At 41.3% G+C, this 20,437-nt stretch overlaps 1 long non-coding RNA gene across 6 annotated transcripts in view; it reads left to right on the forward strand.

Moving 5' to 3' along the window:
* Nucleotides 1–20,437, forward strand: part of LOC122934283 — an 898,769-nt gene that overhangs the window by 204,513 nt on the left and 673,819 nt on the right. The window lies entirely within an intron of this gene.

Below are 20,437 nucleotides of genomic sequence, written 5' to 3' on the forward strand. Positions count from 1 at the left end.
GGCTGGAGGTATATACTACTGTTTGGACAATGGCAGTTGATGGTAGTGAACTTTTATTATACTGCAGTTTGGAGACCAGAAGTGCTCATATACCACCGTTGCAATGTCACCACATCATTGCTTTGGGACCATGATTCCAGGACTTTTTATTCAAGGGATCACAAAAATATGCCATATGTACTGTACACTTACAGTAGATTGTTTTTAGGACATGTAAACATGGTCTTTCTCTGTACTCTTGTGACCCACTCGAGTGTATGAGTTTTCTTTCTATTTAAGAGAAAGGGTGAATATTAAACTCTAAGAATAGACATAGCATTGACCTTCATCACTTCCCTCACAACTTTTCAAGCAGTCAGGACTTTGGTATGTGTTTTTCATGGAATGTATTCACCTTATAGCCAGACTGTGGTGACTGATGTAAGTCTCTCATCCAATGTTCCAGAATTAATCATGACTAGATCAGCAGAATACCAGATGACGGAATCCAAGAGAATTATTGTATCATTGTGATTCCTCTCATTGTAAGGCCTCATGCACATGAGGATCAGTTTTTTCCCCCCACAGATCCCTTGTAATAAATGCCTATCCTTGTCCACAAATATGAAAAAAGTAGGACATGCACTATTTTTTTTGCTGAAGGGAAACACGGACAACAGATGCGGAACACATATGGAATACCATAAGTTTAAAATGGTGGGTAGAATGAACACCATATTTATGAAGCACCTGTTCCACTTTATTGACATAGAAGCTGGATATAGTGGGTGAGGCCAAGGGTGACTTTATTACAATTAATTTGTAATTAAAATTTTGTCGGCTTAATTTAAAAAAAGGTAAATTTATCAGAAATATAGGGTTTTGCGCTTTGCATTCATCAATGATTGATGCACACATGCCTGGAAACTTTGTGGCGCAGGGAGGCCCATACTAAGTTTTGGGGCCAAAAAGTGAATCCAACACTTTAACTCTTCAAATGTGCTTTATTTTTTACATAGCAGTAACTTGCAGGTATAATCCCTCCACCATAACAGCAGTTGACGCGTTTCGAACAAGTAAGTTCTAGTTCTTAAGGTTAGCTCTTAGGTTTAGTTTTGGGGCCCTCTGCATACAGCTCACACATACTGTAATATTGACAGACGTTGCAAATATAATAAATTTTCCACATTATATAATCAGCGTCCACATGCTGTAATACTGACATACAGTGCCCTCTAAATACTGACATGCAGTTCACGCAGACTGCTACTAAGCGTAATGGTGTACACATGTACTCATGCTTTCATATGGTTTCATCCTGTTATGAGTTTCCTTACAATTGCCCGCTGGTTCATTCTGCACCTGTCATTTCACTAAATATTTCATCTGAAGTGCTGTGAGTCTATACACACACCACTGACGATCATCAACCAAGCACTGGGAAGTGGCAATGGAATATTTGAGATGTTTCCAGCTGTCAGCACTCTGGCCCACATTTACTTTGTGGCTGCACCTGAATTCTGGTTTATTGTGCTCCAAAATCTGGCACCTTTGTGGTAGAATATTTCACAGAGACATATTCATGAAGCAAATTAGCCAAAAGAATAATAGGTCTCACTTAATGAGGTGGGCATGTCTTAGCCGGAAAGGGGCATGGGAATGTAATAGGTGGTAGAAAGTTAGACAAAAGTTTTGAGCTGTACACCAGATTGGTCATTCAGCCGGAGCCACTGTGATATTTCAAGATTCTTTAAAAAGGCATTCAGAAAAATACTGAATATTTTAATATACTAAGCATCATTTAAAACTATTTTCTGGTACAGAAATTTAAGGCGGATTGGTCATAGACCTTACAGCGAAATTTTCTGGTGGGCTGATGCCCAGGGAGCCGACCAACCCCCCCATCTCTGCCTCTGGCTGGGTACATAATAAACTATCAGTGGTAATTAACTCTGTGAGAATCTGATACTTATGTACCCAGCCAGTGACATACCGTCCTGAATTGAACCGCATCTCACCTCCTAAGTGTCCTGCTCCATATCTTAATCAGAGACAGCTGGCGGAGAAGGAGAGAGAAAATGGCTGCTATTGATGGCCAACTCAGAGGGACAGTTTTTGGTCCAATATGCTGTGGTATGTAGTATTTTGCGCTATGATATTGCAGACCCCCCTACTTTTGTTGCTTGTTGCCCCGCCTCCTGTCAAGTTAGACCCTCCTACAACATGGAGCCACTTTTAGATATTTTTTTCCAGGGCCACTTTAGGTTCCCAATCCGCCCCTGGTGACAGATACCCTTAGCAAATCTACTGGATCACTTCCTTGAAGTGGGTTCTGGTATTCATGGGGTCCTGGCTCTGCCTGCCCCCTGGCGCTAATTGCAATAGGAAAAAAGCTGTCAACCAGGGGCGGAGAGGGCTGGGTTGCACACTGTATATTAAATAGCGAAAGGGCCAGTTGTGTTTAGTACAGATATTAGCAAAATGCTAGGTCACTTTCTGGAGTGGACGAGCCATTTTGCTAGTTGTATCTGTCACTAGTTTATGATGTTATTAAAGGGCAGCATAAAACTGTTGACAGATTCCCTTGAATTTAGACTGTATTAGCAGTACAATATCAGTCAATCACCATAAAAAGGGTGTTCAGAGACCTGTCCCTCAATGTCCCTGTTAAGCCCTATATTGTACACTTTATTTAGGGATACATATATACTTTAAGTTAAGGTTACACTGAATATATTTCTAAGTCGTTGTAATTTACCCCTCCTCAGTCCTCTTTATTTTGGAGCTAGTTTTGTTTAGTATTAATTCCATCTACTGTATGTGTGGATGCATTTTTTTTTTTTTTATAGTAAAGATCTTCTAGTAATAGTGATTTGCATTGCTCAAGACAAAGAATTCTGAATTGAATCTGCAAACACCTGAATTTATTCACTTAAACCTCACACCCACTCACTGAGATCGGTATTACTGGTAATATCACAGCATTTACTGGCAGAGTTTGATAGTTTCATTTCATATCATTAAAATGACTTTATTTTCTGATGATAACATTACTTGGCAAAAATACAGATTTTTTTTTTGTCCTTTACTGATGCAGCATAATGCTCAAACTGGTGTGTAAAGCAAACCATCATCGAAACAATAGGGCAGATTTAGTAAGACGCTATGTTCATGCAGCTTAATTATGCTGCATATTACAACTGATTACTATTGATTTTAATTGGCAAAAAACATGGCCATGTGCATGTGGCTGTATTTTTATGCAGCTGTTTTCAAATTTCAAAAACGACATGTTTCTTGTATAACATATTTTCACTGTGTTCCCCACTGAATGCACCGTACTCGGAGGCAGATTAGTCTACTGATTTTATTTTTAGGTCACACTGGGGCAGAGATGCTAAAGTTATTCACAGTGGTTGATGCTGGATACATTTTGCACATGTTTAGACATTTTTGTCTAACTTCATGCTCTTGAGTCACTTTTTTACACCAAAATTTTGATGCAGTGTTGTGCATTTTAAGCCATGTCTCTTTCTAATAAACCACACCCTTTGGCAATACATGATTAAAACATATGTTTTGTGATATGTATGACATATTTTTGTGCAAATTGAGCAAGAATGTTGGCACATTAAGCTTAGTAAATCTGCCCCAATGTCTTCTTTTCTGGTCATCATTACACTGGCTACAAGAACACTCCTATGATGACAAAATATAAATGACTTGCCTAAGAATCCACAACAGATGTCAACATTTTTACCACTAGCAGACGGTACATTGACTATGTACACCCTGTCGGTACACATTTAACTTTGCAAGGATGTTCCGGAACCTCTTTAATCATAAATTGAGGGCTGAAATAGGGTCGGATGAGGCCCTGTGGCAGAGTATTGGTGGTAAATTGGAATCCATCTGGACCCCACCTGAGCCCCTTAGCAGTGACAAGAAATCTTCGGGATTTATGGAGCAGGATAAGACAGCCACCACTTTAGACTTCAAAATAGAGAGCCACACACATTCATGGTCATCACTCCATCTGCCAAACAATATTTGATATGGTCAATAAATGGCTAGGAAGGATAGATGATGGAGGCCACAGTTCAACATGCCTTCAAAACAGCATGTAATCAGTTATTTTTAGTTTGTAATTGTCTTAGCAATCTGTTTAAAGTCAAATGCCTTTTCTAATTATAGCTTATATAACAAAATTACTTAAAGGCACTTAAAGTAACTAGCCTCATGATCATCTGCAGTGAGATAGAGATTGGCCTTTCCTACAGGTTGCCATTCTAGGTCGTTGGTTTATTGTGGAATTCCAATTATCAACTCAGCTTAATTGGTTGATTTTGTGTCTTAGAATTGTGTCTCAATGTGCGTTCTGCATTTGAGATGCAGTGGATGACTAGTTTTCTCATTCAACCACCCTGTTTCTTGGCTGTCTTCTTTAAGAACTCTGCAGTTCCGAAGTCAAGGTAAAGAAGTTGGGATTAAAGTGTAAGGAGCACTAAAGGTGAGTCCAAATGTTGAAATCAAATTGCTGCAAAATAATGGAACTTGGACAGTAACAGGTGAACTCCCCCTCATTCTAGGGCTTGTTTTAGACTAGCACATTCATTCCAGGAAACACGTTCCATGTGTGAGTGGTATTTCTGAGTCTGAACGCTGTTCCTGTAAAATTAACTCACAATATTATTATGTGATAACAGTTCAGTAGATTTTTGTTGAGACTGGAATTCACAACATCATAAATCATTATAATGTTGCGAGTTCACTTCACAGGAGCAGAGTACAGGCCAGGAAATACCGCTTACATACAGAGCATGTTTCCCGGAATAAATGAGCTCTGCTGAAACTAGAATATGGCCCAAGCAGATAAAAGTGTAGTTTATAAAAATAATATATTGTAAGATTTCAAAATGGGTTGTCTGCTATTACAATATATGGATGCCCTAGAGCTGTGATTGCTAATCTCCGGCACTCCAGCTGTGGTAGAACTACAACCCTCAAGATGCACACTTGCTTGGCTGTTCTTAGAACTCCATAGAAATGAATGGAGCATGCTGGGAGTCATAATTTCACCACAAATGGAGTGCCGGATGTTAGCCATCACTACCCTAGAGGTTCCCCCAACACCTTTAAAATATGTGTATAAATGTTTTTCAAGGTTCAGATGGGACTATGGGTGGAATCACGAGGACACACAGTCTCCTGGATTTCCTGTTACTAATCACATTGAAGAATTGTAAGACTGCCTCACCCAGTTTCTTAAAAGGAACAATAGATTGTATTCAACTGCACAGCAAATCATCAGACCTCAGACATAGTGCCCCTTTAAAGCAGACTTTGCCAATTTAAACAGTTTTCACAGCTGTGTCTTCAAGGGAGGGAATACTGCCAAACTGAAGCACCATTAGTCTTCTCAGAATTTCATGAAGTGGAGATAGTTTATTTGTGCATCCTGTCAAGATGCCGAATATTACTCCTGACCAACATACACTTGGTATAGTGGGGCAGAATTCTGGCACCACATTTTTTAACGGATGATTCACGCTACCATCTTTGGTCCGGCAAACACAGTCCATGTGTTGGCTGTATCTCCCAGACTGACTTTAGTTCCCCTCACCCAAACTGACTTCATCATAGTGTTTTATGATACAATCAGTTCCTATTGGATTGCAGGTCTATTGTACTGTACTCACATAACCATGTGAATACAGTACAATAGATCTTCAATCCAATAGGAACTGACTGTATCATAAAACATTATGATGCAGTCAGTGGAACCACAGTCAATAGCTGATGCTATGTGATAAATCTGCCGCTCCTTTAAACTGTGTAGTCTTAGCGCCCTATTAGACAACATGATTTTCAGGCCAGCTGCCAAGCACACATACAACAAGTCAGCCAGTTTCATAGCTATAAATCTGCTGACAGATGTCCTGTTAGTTATCACTGTCTAAATATTTCACGGCACTCCAGAGGGATTCCAATCGATTTCTTTTTATTACACCTTGTGCAGCAACGTTTCAACCTAACGGTCTTTATCAAGCTCCCAATACACAGGTAACACAGTGAACATTAAATACAGTCCCATAGCCCCGCATTGGTTCCTGCTAGGCCCTTCCCATTAACCCTCCCTTTACTTTCCTAAAACAACATTCACATATTGCCCACTCCATAATCTATCTAAAACAACATATACTTTTGTCTGTCACATTACCATGCTGCAGGAGATTCTGCCTTCTTTATTCGGGTGCATATTCATGCTTTCGTTTTCCCATGTGTTCTCGGCGTCCCTGTATGCCTACTGCGCCTGTGCGGCATCGTCACTTCCGCCCTTCCATGCGTACTTCCGCCAGGCTATGCCCAGCTTTCGAATCATGTGATTCTGTCGCTCTGGTGACGTATTATCATATGATCGTACATCGATCATTTATCTAAATGTCATTAGATGTTCAGGCTCAGTTACCCTAGATATTTAAACATTATAGGCAGGACGAGACCTGTGGTTTCATGGTGCGGGCCGTCTGGTGCATATCAAATACAAGCCGATGTTTTATCAAACTATCAGCTGTACCATTTCACTACTATTCAATTGCTATTAAGAGGCTGCAGCTATCGGGTCCATAATTACATCCCTAATGCATCAGCATTTTCTTATTACATCTCCAACACTTCAGAATGAATCTCATGGCGTTCTATTCCCAGGTTATTCTTGCAGGTTTGCCATCATTCATCCAGTGGCTGGTGTATAGAGCTAGCGTTCTAGGGGTGGTTAGCCCCCAGTCCACCGGCTCATCCAGTCCCATACTGTCATTCATTCTTATAGGAAAAGTTCCAATGGGAGCACATAGGGTAGCCCCTCCTTACGGGGAGTCACCCTCATCCTCTCATGACTTCCTGATATTTTATGGCTAATCCTGCTACATTTTTAATAACCTCCAGCGCCATTTCACTCAATTTACAGAGAAATTCTCAAATTATAGGATATCAAGGACTGGGTCCTTCTAGCTGCAGTCTCAAAAGGCATAAAAAAAGACGTTTTATATATGGTGCAAACCTTAACAGACCCGCATCACCACCAGAGGACCCGTTCAACTATTTCCCATGCTTCCTTATCAATTATAGGCCTTTCATTTAGAGGTATCGCAAGCGTCAAGAGGCGGTTCTCCCACAGCATGTATGTAGACACCATCTATAGACAAAAGAAAAGGTTTTATTAAATGAACTCTTACCATAAAAATGGAGACATAGGCAAATAAAAAGAAAAAAAAGAAAAAAGGAGTTAGATATTGTACATCTATATATGTATACATAAAACCGGCTATTCAGCCTAATGTCTTTTACGCACAACCCAGTAGAGAGTCAGAAAAGATTGAAATGGACTTGCATAATTTCTTCAGGCGTATTAAACTTAAGGTACACTTTTGCGAAATGGCGCCTGTAGATGATAAGGAGATACATAACGAGATCCTTTCACTTAAAAGCGTGGGCCTCTTTCTCAAAAGTGACTTCCAACCACCAATGTATAATAAAGCTATTGAGACCTTTGTCTCCCTTGTCAGACTGGAGATTGAAAAACTTAAGAGATCGAAAATAGATCCTAATGTCACCAATCTGACAAGGGGAGAGAAAGTAGCTTTAAAAACCCTGAAAAATAGAAGGGAAATCACTATCAAAAGGGCAGATAAGGGAGGAGCCACCGTGGTAATGGACACAGAGAAGTATAAAATGGAGGTGATGAGACAAGTGAATGACAAGGAGATATACAAACCTCTAAGTCAAGATCCAAAATGGACCATTATACGCAAGATCAGACTATTGGCGGATAATGCATTCGCGAATGACCTGATTGATGCAAATTTACATACTTACCTTGTGCCTCAGAACCCGGTGACTCCTCTCTTATATATCCTCCCTAAAATACATAAAGGGTTGATAGACCCGCCAGGTCGCCCCATTGTGTCGGGCATGGGGTCAGTCTTTTCCAATGCAGCAACTTTTTTGGATAAAGTTTTAAGATCCTATGCAATGGAAGCTAAATCTTATGTGAAAGATACCACAGATTTTCTGTTAAAAATTGATACACTGGAATTTCAAGAGGGAGATTTTTTGGTTTCATTTGATGTAACCAGCCTCTATACCAGTATCGATCATGAACTGGGATTGGAGGCAGTCAAATGGGCCCTGGAAAGGTCGGATTTTGGGTCTGACACTAAATCATTTTTAATCTCCCTACTTGAAATTCTACTGTATCATAATTATTTTTTGTTTGAGGACGTGTTTTATGAGCAATGTCGGGGCACCGCGATGGGGTCCAACGTGGCCCCGACATATGCGAATATATACATGTCGAAAATGGAGGAGACGTCTATATACCCATCCACCTTCTACAGTAATGTGAGAGGGTGGATGCGGTATATAGACGATATTTTCCTTATATGGAATGGTACAGAAGAAAAACTACAGGAATTTCATGGTTACATTAACCAGTTGCATGATCAATTGAAATTTACAAAAGTGTATTCAGTGGAATCATTACAATTTTTAGACACGTTGGTCTATGTAAGGGAAGGTAAATTAGAAACCGATCTCTTTATTAAGCCAACGGATAGGAACAGCATGTTACGCTTTGATAGTGCACACCCTAGGAGGTCGGTGGAGTCTTTACCGTTTAGCCAGTTCCTGCGAGCGAGAAGAATAGTGTCTGAAGAAAGTCTGGTAGATGATAGATTGGAAAAAATGGGACAGAGATTTAGGGAAAGGAAATATCCCAAAAAATTGATAGATAGACATTTGGAAAAAGCCAGAAACACCAATCGACAGCAATTACTAGTCAATACAACAAAGAGAGAAGGAAAAACAGGCAGGATTCCATTTGTATCAACCTACAGTAAAATAAGTAATCGCATCTCAGGCATATTAAGACACAACTGGCATATATTGACACATTCTTTCCCTAATGTAATTGAGTTCCAATCCCCCCCACTGATGTCATACAAGAGGCCTAGAAACCTCAAGGATAGCCTGACATCAGCGGATGTTAAAACTAAGAAAAAAGAGGTTGGCAGAAGGGGGTGTTACCCTTGCTTGGGTTGCTGTAATTGCGGCAACCTAATCAAGGGTGACTCCTTCTGCCACCCTAGAACAGGGAAGAAATACGACATTAGAGGACACTACACGTGTAACACAGATTTCGCTATTTATAGCTTGCAGTGTCCATGTGGCCTTCTTTATATAGGCGAGACGACGCAGCCCTGTAAGAACAGGATAAATCAACATCGGTACACTATACGCAAGCTACTAGCGAAAAAAGAAAAAGAAAAAAATCAGCTAAGTCTAGACTGTGATGAGGAAACGGAGCTACCAGTGCCTGAGCACTTTTGGAAATATAGACATAATGTCTCTCAATTGAGATATAGGATCATTGATAATGTTCCAACTTTAAGGAGGGGTGGTGATAGGGAGAAGCTGCTAAAACAAAAAGAGCTAAGGTGGATTTATGAGTTGGAAACAATGGAACCTAAGGGCCTGAATAGGGAATTTAAGGTTGGTTCCCTTTTCTGACTCTCTACTGGGTTGTGCGTAAAAGACATTAGGCTGAATAGCCGGTTTTATGTATACATATATAGATGTACAATATCTAACTCCTTTTTTCTTTTTTTTCTTTTTATTTGCCTATGTCTCCATTTTTATGGTAAGAGTTCATTTAATAAAACCTTTTCTTTTGTCTATAGATGGTGTCTACATACATGCTGTGGGAGAACCGCCTCTTGACGCTTGCGATACCTCTAAATGAAAGGCCTATAATTGATAAGGAAGCATGGGAAATAGTTGAACGGGTCCTCTGGTGGTGATGCGGGTCTGTTAAGGTTTGCACCATATATAAAACGTCTTTTTTTATGCCTTTTGAGACTGCAGCTAGAAGGACCCAGTCCTTGATATCCTATAATTTGAGAATTTCTCTGTAAATTGAGTGAAATGGCGCTGGAGGTTATTAAAAATGTAGCAGGATTAGCCATAAAATATCAGGAAGTCATGAGAGGATGAGGGTGACTCCCCGTAAGGAGGGGCTACCCTATGTGCTCCCATTGGAACTTTTCCTATAAGAATGAATGACAGTATGGGACTGGATGAGCCGGTGGACTGGGGGCTAACCACCCCTAGAACGCTAGCTCTATACACCAGCCACTGGATGAATGATGGCAAACCTGCAAGAATAACCTGGGAATAGAACGCCATGAGATTCATTCTGAAGTGTTGGAGATGTAATAAGAAAATGCTGATGCATTAGGGATGTAATTATGGACCCGATAGCTGCAGCCTCTTAATAGCAATTGAATAGTAGTGAAATGGTACAGCTGATAGTTTGATAAAACATCGGCTTGTATTTGATATGCACCAGACGGCCCGCACCATGAAACCACAGGTCTCGTCCTGCCTATAATGTTTAAATATCTAGGGTAACTGAGCCTGAACATCTAATGACATTTAGATAAATGATCGATGTACGATCATATGATAATACGTCACCAGAGCGACAGAATCACATGATTCGAAAGCTGGGCATAGCCTGGCGGAAGTACGCATGGAAGGGCGGAAGTGACGATGCCGCACAGGCGCAGTAGGCATACAGGGACGCCGAGAACACATGGGAAAACGAAAGCATGAATATGCACCCGAATAAAGAAGGCAGAATCTCCTGCAGCATGGTAATGTGACAGACAAAAGTATATGTTGTTTTAGATAGATTATGGAGTGGGCAATATGTGAATGTTGTTTTAGGAAAGTAAAGGGAGGGTTAATGGGAAGGGCCTAGCAGGAACCAATGCGGGGCTATGGGACTGTATTTAATGTTCACTGTGTTACCTGTGTATTGGGAGCTTGATAAAGACCGTTAGGTTGAAACGTTGCTGCACAAGGTGTAATAAAAAGAAATCGATTGGAATCCCTCTGGAGTGCCGTGGCTTATTCTACACTGTTAACTATTGGAATCCTAGGACCAGGATTTAATGTTGCAGGCACCACCACGTACTGGAGTAACTATAATAATAGTGAGTAGTGCTGTCTTATTGTCTATTTCTTGTCTAAATATTTCAGCACTTTTACATGGGTCAACACACTGGACAGCAATCAGAAACGATAATCTAACTCATGTAAATAGACAATATTAGTAAATCTGCCCTAATGTCTTTCAATAGAATTATAGATTGTTAATACAATGCATTTGGAAACTTCTTCAGATCTTTTTTTCAAACCCTTTTTACAGAACACTTTTTTGAACTTTCTGTTGTGTCAAAGTAAAAAAATTCAATTTATCCCCTATTACTTTGCACTCAGCCTCCTTTAATGAGAAAGTGAGAACAGAACTTAATGTTTGCAAATTAGAAATGAAAAATTAAAATTTCACATGGGCATAAGTATTTAGACCCTTTGCTGTAACACTTCAAATTTAGCTGTGGGGGCCTCCCATTTCTCTTGATCATCTTTGAGTTGTTTCTACACATTTATTGGTGTCTACTTGTGGTTCCCAAGAGCACAGTGGCCTCCATAATTCTTAAATGGAAGAAGTTTGGAACATCCAGAGCTGGCCACCCATCCAAACTAAGTAATCAGGGTAAAAGGGCCTTGGTAAAAGAGGTGACCAAGAACCCAATGGTCACTCTTGCTGAGCTCAAAAGGTCTTGTGTGCAGACAGGAGAAACTTCAAGAAAGTCCAGCATTCCACAAATCTTGGTTTTATGTCAGGGTGTCCAGAACGAAGCCTCTCCTCAATAAAAGGCACATGAAAGTTTGCAAAAAGCCCCTAAGGGTCACAGACTGTGAGAACCAAGATTCTCTGGTCTTATGAAACCAAAATTGAACTTTTTGGCCTCAATTCTAAGCGTTATGTTTGGAGGAAACCAGGCTATGCCCAATACCCTCTCTACAGTGAAGCTAAGGTCAAGGCAGCATCATGTTGTGTGGGAGTGTTTTAACACTCAGTTAGAACACAGACAATGGTCAGAGTTGAGGGAAAGTGAAATGGGGCAAAGTACCGAGATATTCTTAAAGGTGTTCTCCGGGAATTACAAAAAGGAAAATACTTGAATATTACTTTATTATAAATATCTTCCCAAATACCTTTCATTAGTTATAATGGCTTGTTTTGTCTGGGGAGCATTCGTTAGGAGAAATAAAATTGCCTCCATCCTATTAGTACACACAAAACCTGTCCTAATCACACAAGAGGACAAGCTACTTCACTGAGCTAAAGAGCTGCCTCAGCCTCCTCTCTGCTCTGCTTGTCAGGGATTATGAATACAGTTTAATATGATCTTCAGATGAATCTCTGTAGGAATGGAGTTCATGAGGAGACATGAAGTACAGAGAGGAGGGTGGGATGTGGCTGATGAGCAGCAGCACTTGTATGCAGTCTCCGTTACCACAGTCTCTCCTGTCCATCCTCTCTGTACTTCATGTCTCCTCATGAACTCCATTCCCACAGAGATTTAGCTGAAGATTATATTAAACTGTATTCAGGATCATAATCCCTGACAAGTAACTTGTCCTCCTGTGTGATTAGGACAGGTTTTGTATGTACTAATAGGATGGCGGCTATTTTATTTCTCCTGATGATTGCTCCCCAGATAAAACGGGCTGTTATAACTAATGAAAGGTATTTGGGAATATATTTATAATAAAGTAATATTTAAGTATTTTCATTTTCTTAATTCCCGGAGAACCCCTCTAATGAAAGCGTAATCCAGTGTGCTCTGGAACTCGGATTTCCTTCCAACAATGTGTCTCATGTGTCTAAACCTTGTGGCAGCATACCCAAGAATACTGGAGGGTGTAATCACTGTCAAAGTTGCTTTAACTAAGCCCTGAGTAAAAGGTCTGACTATTTATGTCAATGCAAGATTAGTTTTCCCTTTTCAATAAATTAGCGGAGATTTCGAACATTCTGGCCGTTGTTTTGGTCCGCATCCGAGCCGCAGTTTTGGCTGCTCGGATGCGGACCCATTCACTTCAATGGGGCCGCAAAAGATGCGGACAGCACTCCGTGTGCTGTCCACATCCGTTGCTCCGTTTCGTGGTCCGCAAAAAAATATATAATCTGTCATATTCTTGTCTGCGCTTTGTGGACAAGAATATGCAGTTATATTAAAGGCTGTCCGTGCCGTTCCGCAAATTGCGGACCGCAAAACACACAACGGTCGTGTGCATGTAGCCTTATTATGTGGTATTGAGTGAAAAATGATGGGTAAAAAATTACATTTTATTTTTTTACATTTTAGCACAAGATCTGAAGACTTTCCGAATGCAATGTACTGTCACTGATGACACCATTCCCTAGTTTGGGTCATTGGTGCACAGAAACTTCAACCTCTGTTTGATGGATAAAAACGCATGCATTCTAAACCTGTGAGGTCTTTAATTACTTGGCATACCTTTCAAAATGTTGGATATTCAAAGGGCTTTTGATCTTAAACACTTTATGCTCTTCACCAGTCTTTCATTTAAAATGACCACAAGAAGTTATTTGAATATATAAACTTTCATAATCAGTGTCATTTTGAGAATCGAAAAACCCAGAAGGATTATAGTAAAAAGAGTGGGACGCAAAAAAATAACAACTCATACTTCCATGAACCCACTGAATTAGATTTATCAAAACAGGTGCAAAGGAAAACTGAGTTAGTTCCCCATAGCAACCACTCAGATTGATCCTTTAAGCTCTGAGAAATGAAAGGTGGAATTTTTGCTATGGGTAGCTAAGCCAGTTTTCCTTTGCACCTTTTTTGATCAATCTCCCCCATTGTGTCCATTTTTGCTTTACTATCCTTTTCCGACCAATTTGTGTTTATGTATCAGAACGTAAGATCCTTTAACAGTCATTCAAAATTGGCAGTTAGCCTAGGGCTAGGCTATTCATGCATTGGTGGCCACTTGCAAGTGATGCTATGTAGTTCCTGTTGTCCTTAAGGCTCCATTCAGACGTCCGTAGAATGGGTCTGCATCCGTTTCACAATTATCCGGAACGGGTGCGGACCCATTCATTCTCTATGGGGGCCGGCAGAGATGCGGAGAGCGCACTATGTGCTTTCCGCATTTCCGGAGAGCGGCCCCGATCTTCAGGTCCGCAGCTCTGCAAGAAAATAGAGCATGTCCTATTCTTGTCCGCAATTCCTTCAATGTGTGCCACTGTATAGCCAGAAAACATGTCAGCTGTTTGGCATAGTGGTAACAAGAAATCCTGTATACCACGTGGTATACTTTTTTGTGGTTGCCCACTGTATGAGAAAGTGCAGTTCTCTTCACACTCCTGTGCAGTAATGAAAGGTATGCCAGAGCATACTACCCCGACAGAGGCCATAGTTAAATGGCTTTCTGTGAATATGCGACCAACTTAAAAACATTTTAGATGCCTGAATAACCCTGCACTGGTGCTTGATGCACCCAAGTTATGTACAGATGCCAGCCTCTACATAACTTAGGTGCATCCACCGCCGGCCTAAATCCCTTGCTTCCTTGGCGTAGATTTAGATAATTTTCTGTGCCTAAAACAAGCATAAAAATGATAAATGAGATGCGCTGGCCTGCCCCCTTTGCCACCCACGCCAGTCCCTCCTTTTTTTGTAACTGGTGTATGTCGCGTGGATGGGGAAGAAGTCGCAGATATGGCCGCAAATTCCCTTTGCGATCGAATCTGCATCAGATATACACCAAACATTGGCGTATATCTATTCATAAATTACCCCCTTTATATCTTAGATTAACTTAAATGGGGGGCCTACATTATGACTACATTTGGCATATATGGCAGGAGCTTATGTCAGTGCTATGTAATGGTTTTAGCCAATATTGAAACATGCATGTCATCATTGTATGCTCCTCTCCCCTCTGACTTAGAGGATGGTCCCTGCATTACTTCTATATGTCTTTCAGACAGTGGCACTCAGACCATACAACACAGAACAGCTATATATTTCATGATATGGGCTTCAGTGGTGCTGTATGGTGCCCCAGGGGGAGTTTATCAGTCACTCCCTAGCAATCAAATAAGTACTGCTGCTTAGAGAAAAGAAAGGTCCTAAGTGGACAATTCCTTTGAAGTTTATGGCTTAAAAATTAAGTTCTTACTATTTTCACACTGTGAATGAATGAGAGGATGTAATGTGGTGAGTAGTGTTCTCAGTACTGGGTCCAGCTGGCAGCATTTACATATGCTGTATAATTTGTGAACTGCGGCCTGAAGCTTTAAATTCATTTTGTCTCAATTGGCATTGGCACCTTGTGCCTGGAACTCAGCATATCCATATCCCATATTTCATTGACGACTCTAAACATTTCCTTCTGTGCATGTGTGAATGTGCGACCAACTTAAGAACGCAACGTCCTAGATGAACCTAACAGCTGCCAAGGAACTACATTCCATTTCTAGTGGATGCTGTTATTCGTCTACCTCTGTGTGTAAAGGAAGCTCCTCAAAATTGTAGACTCAAGATGAACCAAACTCAAATGGTGATATAAAAGGAATTTCTGATTCTTTTTTTTTTGTGCCAGTCACCTTGGCGATTTTGATGTTAGAATCAGATAGACACGCTCATAGGCTTTCCCTGTGAACATGTGCATGCTTAATATTTTAGTAGCGCTCAATAAATCTGTAATTTTTCATTAAAGGTACACTATAGCCACACATCCATGTTTTCTGAAGCAGTTTTTGTAGCCAAAACCAGGTGTGGATCATAAAGGGGCGGTAGTATAAATGAACGAATACTACCTCAACCCTTTTTTCTTTTTTTTTAATCTATTACCGGCCATGGCTCAAAAAACTACGTAAAAAAACCTGAACATGTAAATCCAGCCTCAGGTTTGTTATGCAGTTTTTTAAGACAAAATGAGCCTTGGACCATAAAAGAAGAGAATATATTCATGACAGATATTGCTTGTCATTTTTTTTAATCCACTCCGAGTTTTGGCTGTAAAAGCTGCATCAAAAAACCTGAACATCTGGCCATAGCCTCAGTTGCCTGGCCAGGAGATTTCAGCCTGCATACCATGTGTCAGTGTCCTGTCAGGTAAGAGACAGGTTTTTAGTTTATTTACGGTATATCAAACAAAACTTTTTAAATGTAACAGATATAACATGACATTAAAAAAACATAAACCTGGCAGCAGTGTACAAGGCAGTGATGAGCCAGCCAGATCTGCAGCTTATTGAGAGCAGTAGTGTTTTATTTCACTTTTTGACTTATTCTAGTCCCCAGGACTGAAGGGGATATTCCCATCTCAGACATTGATGGCATATCACTAGGATATGCCATCAAAGTTAGATAGGTCCAGGCCCCACCTCTGGGACCCACTTCTGTCTCCAGAAAACGCCCCTTCAAAGTGAAGGAGAAAACACTGCAAAAGTGCGACCATCCTCCATTCACCTCTATGAAAATTCTGAAAATAGCTGAGCACTGGCTTGGCTATTTCTGGCAGTCCTATAGCAGTGAATGGAGACCACACCCCATGCAAATGCATTTTGTTCTCCTTCACTTTGGGGTTGCCGTTCACTAGATAGGAGCGGGTCAGGTGGTGGGACTAACACATATCTGACATTGTTGGCAAATCCTAACAATATGGCATTAATGTCTGAGATAGGCAAACCCCTTTAAACCTGTGATCTTTTGATCGCTTGGAATACACAAAATAATACTCCTGTATTACAGTGCATAGTCATTATGGCAGACAGGTTATAGGCATGATATAACAGCGGCCAATACATGTCAGGTCCTGGGGCCTTTCAGAAGGCTACCGGTTGCCGTGCCAAGTACTTGGCACCTCATAATTGCATTTGCGGGGTCAAGTGGAGAGGGAAGGGGGATGGGAGTGGTGGCTGTAGGAATGATGGTGGTTGTAGTACTCATGGTGGCTATGGTCCTCTCTGGGGCTTCCTGGGACTAGTTCACAGTGAATGGAGAGGAGCACCCTTTATTCCCCCTGGGACACACCCTGGTGATGATCTCCTGCATAGTGGTGGATCAGGGTGCTGGGTAGATAGAACTGGCATAAGATGCAGTGTGACACTGTAGCAATACAGGTATTGGCCCATGCAAGGATGAGGCCACTTTTTTCATAAACAACAGTTCTTTACTGACAGTGACAGCAAAATGCAAATACATGTGCAATAGAGCAGGAACGGGTACACTGACACCACTTATGCAGTGGGTCAGGATATGGGTGGTTAATAGTCTATAGTTTGTTCGTGACGCCAATTGCAGCGTGCGCAGGGTACTATCACAGGGCCCTCCCAAGGTATTATAACGCACGTCCCAGGATAGGAATGCCAGAGTGGTGTGATTGGCTATAATGTCTGTGTGGTGATGATAATGGTCTCAAGAGTTTCTCCTACCTGGGTATGGCTGGACTCCTGGCTCCTAGTTCACTTGCAATAAATTGAGTGTAGTGATAGTAGAAGTAATAGAGGAATTTTGCAGCAGAAATTGATGTCCAGACCTTTAGGTGAAGTTCAAACTTTTCTTTACTGAGGATAACTTGAATCCAAACAGAATACAACTTTGGTCTTTGGTACCAGCAGGTTTTGGCAATGCTTTGGTCCTGGAACTCTGGAGATTGTCTGCTTTCTTGTAATCCAGCTGAGGCTGCAGGGCTCAGACTAGGGATGTGATCAGTGTCTCAGCCGAGACAAGATCCTTGCTTTCTTCCCTATACAGGGGGACTCCTAGACACACACCCTACCCCTAGCAGGGGGTGGGCTACACTGACTCTAACTTCCTTCTCCACCCAAGGTGCAGGATGTGGGAACAGCCCACACCTCCACAGAGGGGAAGCTAAGCTGGAATGAACCATTCCAGCCTAGATGTACTAAATTGTAACTAGTTCCTTACCAATCCATTGCTGCCACCTGCTGGTGAACATGGAAAATTACAAGGAAATTTACATTTAACATATTTTTTATTGCACAGTTGTGAAGACATGAGCAAAATCATATCAGATGACAAATGTAAAGGCTCTTAACAGATAGTAGCGGGGTAGAGGCGTGTAGTAACACAACTCTGGGGTGTTACACATGCACTCACAGTAGTCATCACAATTAAGATAACGTAAGGACCGTCAGATCCTGCACAGGTAGTGGACATGCCTGGATATTTCCCTCTCTGAGACAGTCTTCTAGTATCTGTACTTTCTCTTTTTCAGCCACAGGGGTGCAATATCTCTTGCAGCTTTCAGCTCTACACACTTTCTTTGTAAAACCATGGGGCAGCCCCCCTCTTTGACAGACTAAGTTCTGTTCCTTTTCATGTTGTTGTTCTCATAGTAAATGGTATCACAGGTTTCCTCTAAGGGATGTAGTTTCTTCATACAGATGACTAATATAGCTCTATTCCTCATAAAAAAGGACTCTTGGCATTAGCGTACTATTTAAAAACGAGATGTGCAATCTACACAATAACTTTGTCCTTGACTTGCTTGAATTTATTTTAACCAATAACTTCCTTTTCAACGCACGGTTCTACCACCAGCTCAGGGGGACGGCTATGGGGAGCCCCTGTGCCCCGAACCTATGCCAATCTCTTCCTAGGCTGGTGGGAGGATAATGTAGTGTTTCCAGATCACCAGATGTGGTGGAGCAAGAAGATATCATTTTGGATGTGCTACATTGACGACCTCTTTGTAATCCAGAAGGGAGGGGTTGATGAATTTGCAAGCCTGATTAATGAACCATAACCAAATAGGGATGAAATTTACTTACAAGATTCAGCATGAGACAATCACATTTCTGGACGTCAGTGTACACAAACAACAAGATAGGTTAATGACCACCATTTTTAGAAAAGCGACAGTCACGAACTCGATACTACACTGGGAAAGTTACCATCATTTGGCACTTAAAAGAGGTATCCATAGAGGACAATACATAACTCTGGGTGCGGAGGAATTGCTTGGATCCCAAAATGTTCTATGGGGAGGCCAGAAAACTATCCGGTAGGTTTCGGGATAGGGGCTATCCTAAACCAACCCTAAAAAAAGCCTTTAAACGCGCATCACAACAGAACCGTAGTAGTCTTCTGGTCCCCCATTTGTCTGATATCAACTTTTGATGTTGCCAACACTCAAGTGAGGGAGGTCCTGAATAGATTCTGGCCCATTTTATCTATGGACCTGGATCTATCGGATGTGGTGACAGATCATCCAAGCATCACTTACCTTAAAGGAAAGAGTCTAAAGAACAGGCTTGTTCATAGACATTATGTGCCACCAACCAAAACAGGAACTTGGCTTGATCGCACACCTATCGTTATTTTCAAATGCGGTTCTTGTAAGGCCTGTGAGTTCATTTCGACTTCGAAAGCTATCACCTGCTCTGTGACCAATCAGGTTTTTGAAGTGAGAGTCTTTGTGAACTGTTGGAGTAGAGGGGCAATCTACATCTGCCAATGTCCTTGCCCAAAGGACTATATTGGCAAGACAATTAGGGAGTTGAGGAGGATTTGTGAGCATGTGAATGATGTCCACAAAAAGAACATTACACCTGTGGCATCTCATGTTCTAGAAGCCCATGGCGGGGACTCATGATCCCTGAAATGTTCAGTGTTGGAACTTGTACCCCAGTCTCCCGGAAAATCCTCCAGAAGGAATCGGAGTGGATATACCGGTTCCAGTCCCAGTCCCCAATGGGTCTCAACGAGAGACTTACCTTTAGCTGTTTTCTGTAATGACATGCTCATTACATCAGGCTCCCCCTTTTCTTCTCCTCCCATCTATTTAGAGTTAGCCCATAGGTCTGCTCCATCTTAAATAAATGGCGTGACATTTTGACTTTTTGAGTTTCGTAACCGCGCCTGAGATGCGAGAAGCATCCAAACCTCTGTTAATAACACTGGAGGACATTATCATTTCTCTAGTCACACTATCACCCTGTATTCTAAATGGTTACATTGACGGTCTATGGTGATCCTGTGAATTATATGTTCCCTCACAGGTTGTGACACCTATATGATATATCCCATTATTGGACATCTTATGCCCCACTATATACACTAACCATATATGACCAACGTCCACTAGACAGCTCCTATCATTTTTGATACCATTAGTTTTATTTTCCATCCTTGAAGCCAAATGGAGTTGTCTATTTACCCCCTACTATGTGTGAGCCATCTTGTCCCACTCAACCAGTCGCACGTTATGGTCCCCACTTTCGGTGTCTGCGTTCCACCTGCCGGAAGTTGAGGTGAAATTCAGACATCGCGGGACCGGCTGTAATTATGACCGTTGCCTGCATGGATATACAAGCACAAAATGACTGAAGCAGGGGATTCATCCCTCCACTACCTTTGTGTACTCGTTTGGAGGGATTGGCACAATATGTCTAATGATTATTTATTTCTTTGTTGACGTTTACAGCCTGTGCGTTCTACCCACAGGAATCGGATGGTGGAGCGCATGAGGTGACCGGAAG

Source organism: Bufo gargarizans, chromosome 4, assembly GCF_014858855.1.
Source record: "Bufo gargarizans isolate SCDJY-AF-19 chromosome 4, ASM1485885v1, whole genome shotgun sequence".
Classification (NCBI taxonomy): domain Eukaryota; kingdom Metazoa; phylum Chordata; class Amphibia; order Anura; family Bufonidae; genus Bufo; species Bufo gargarizans.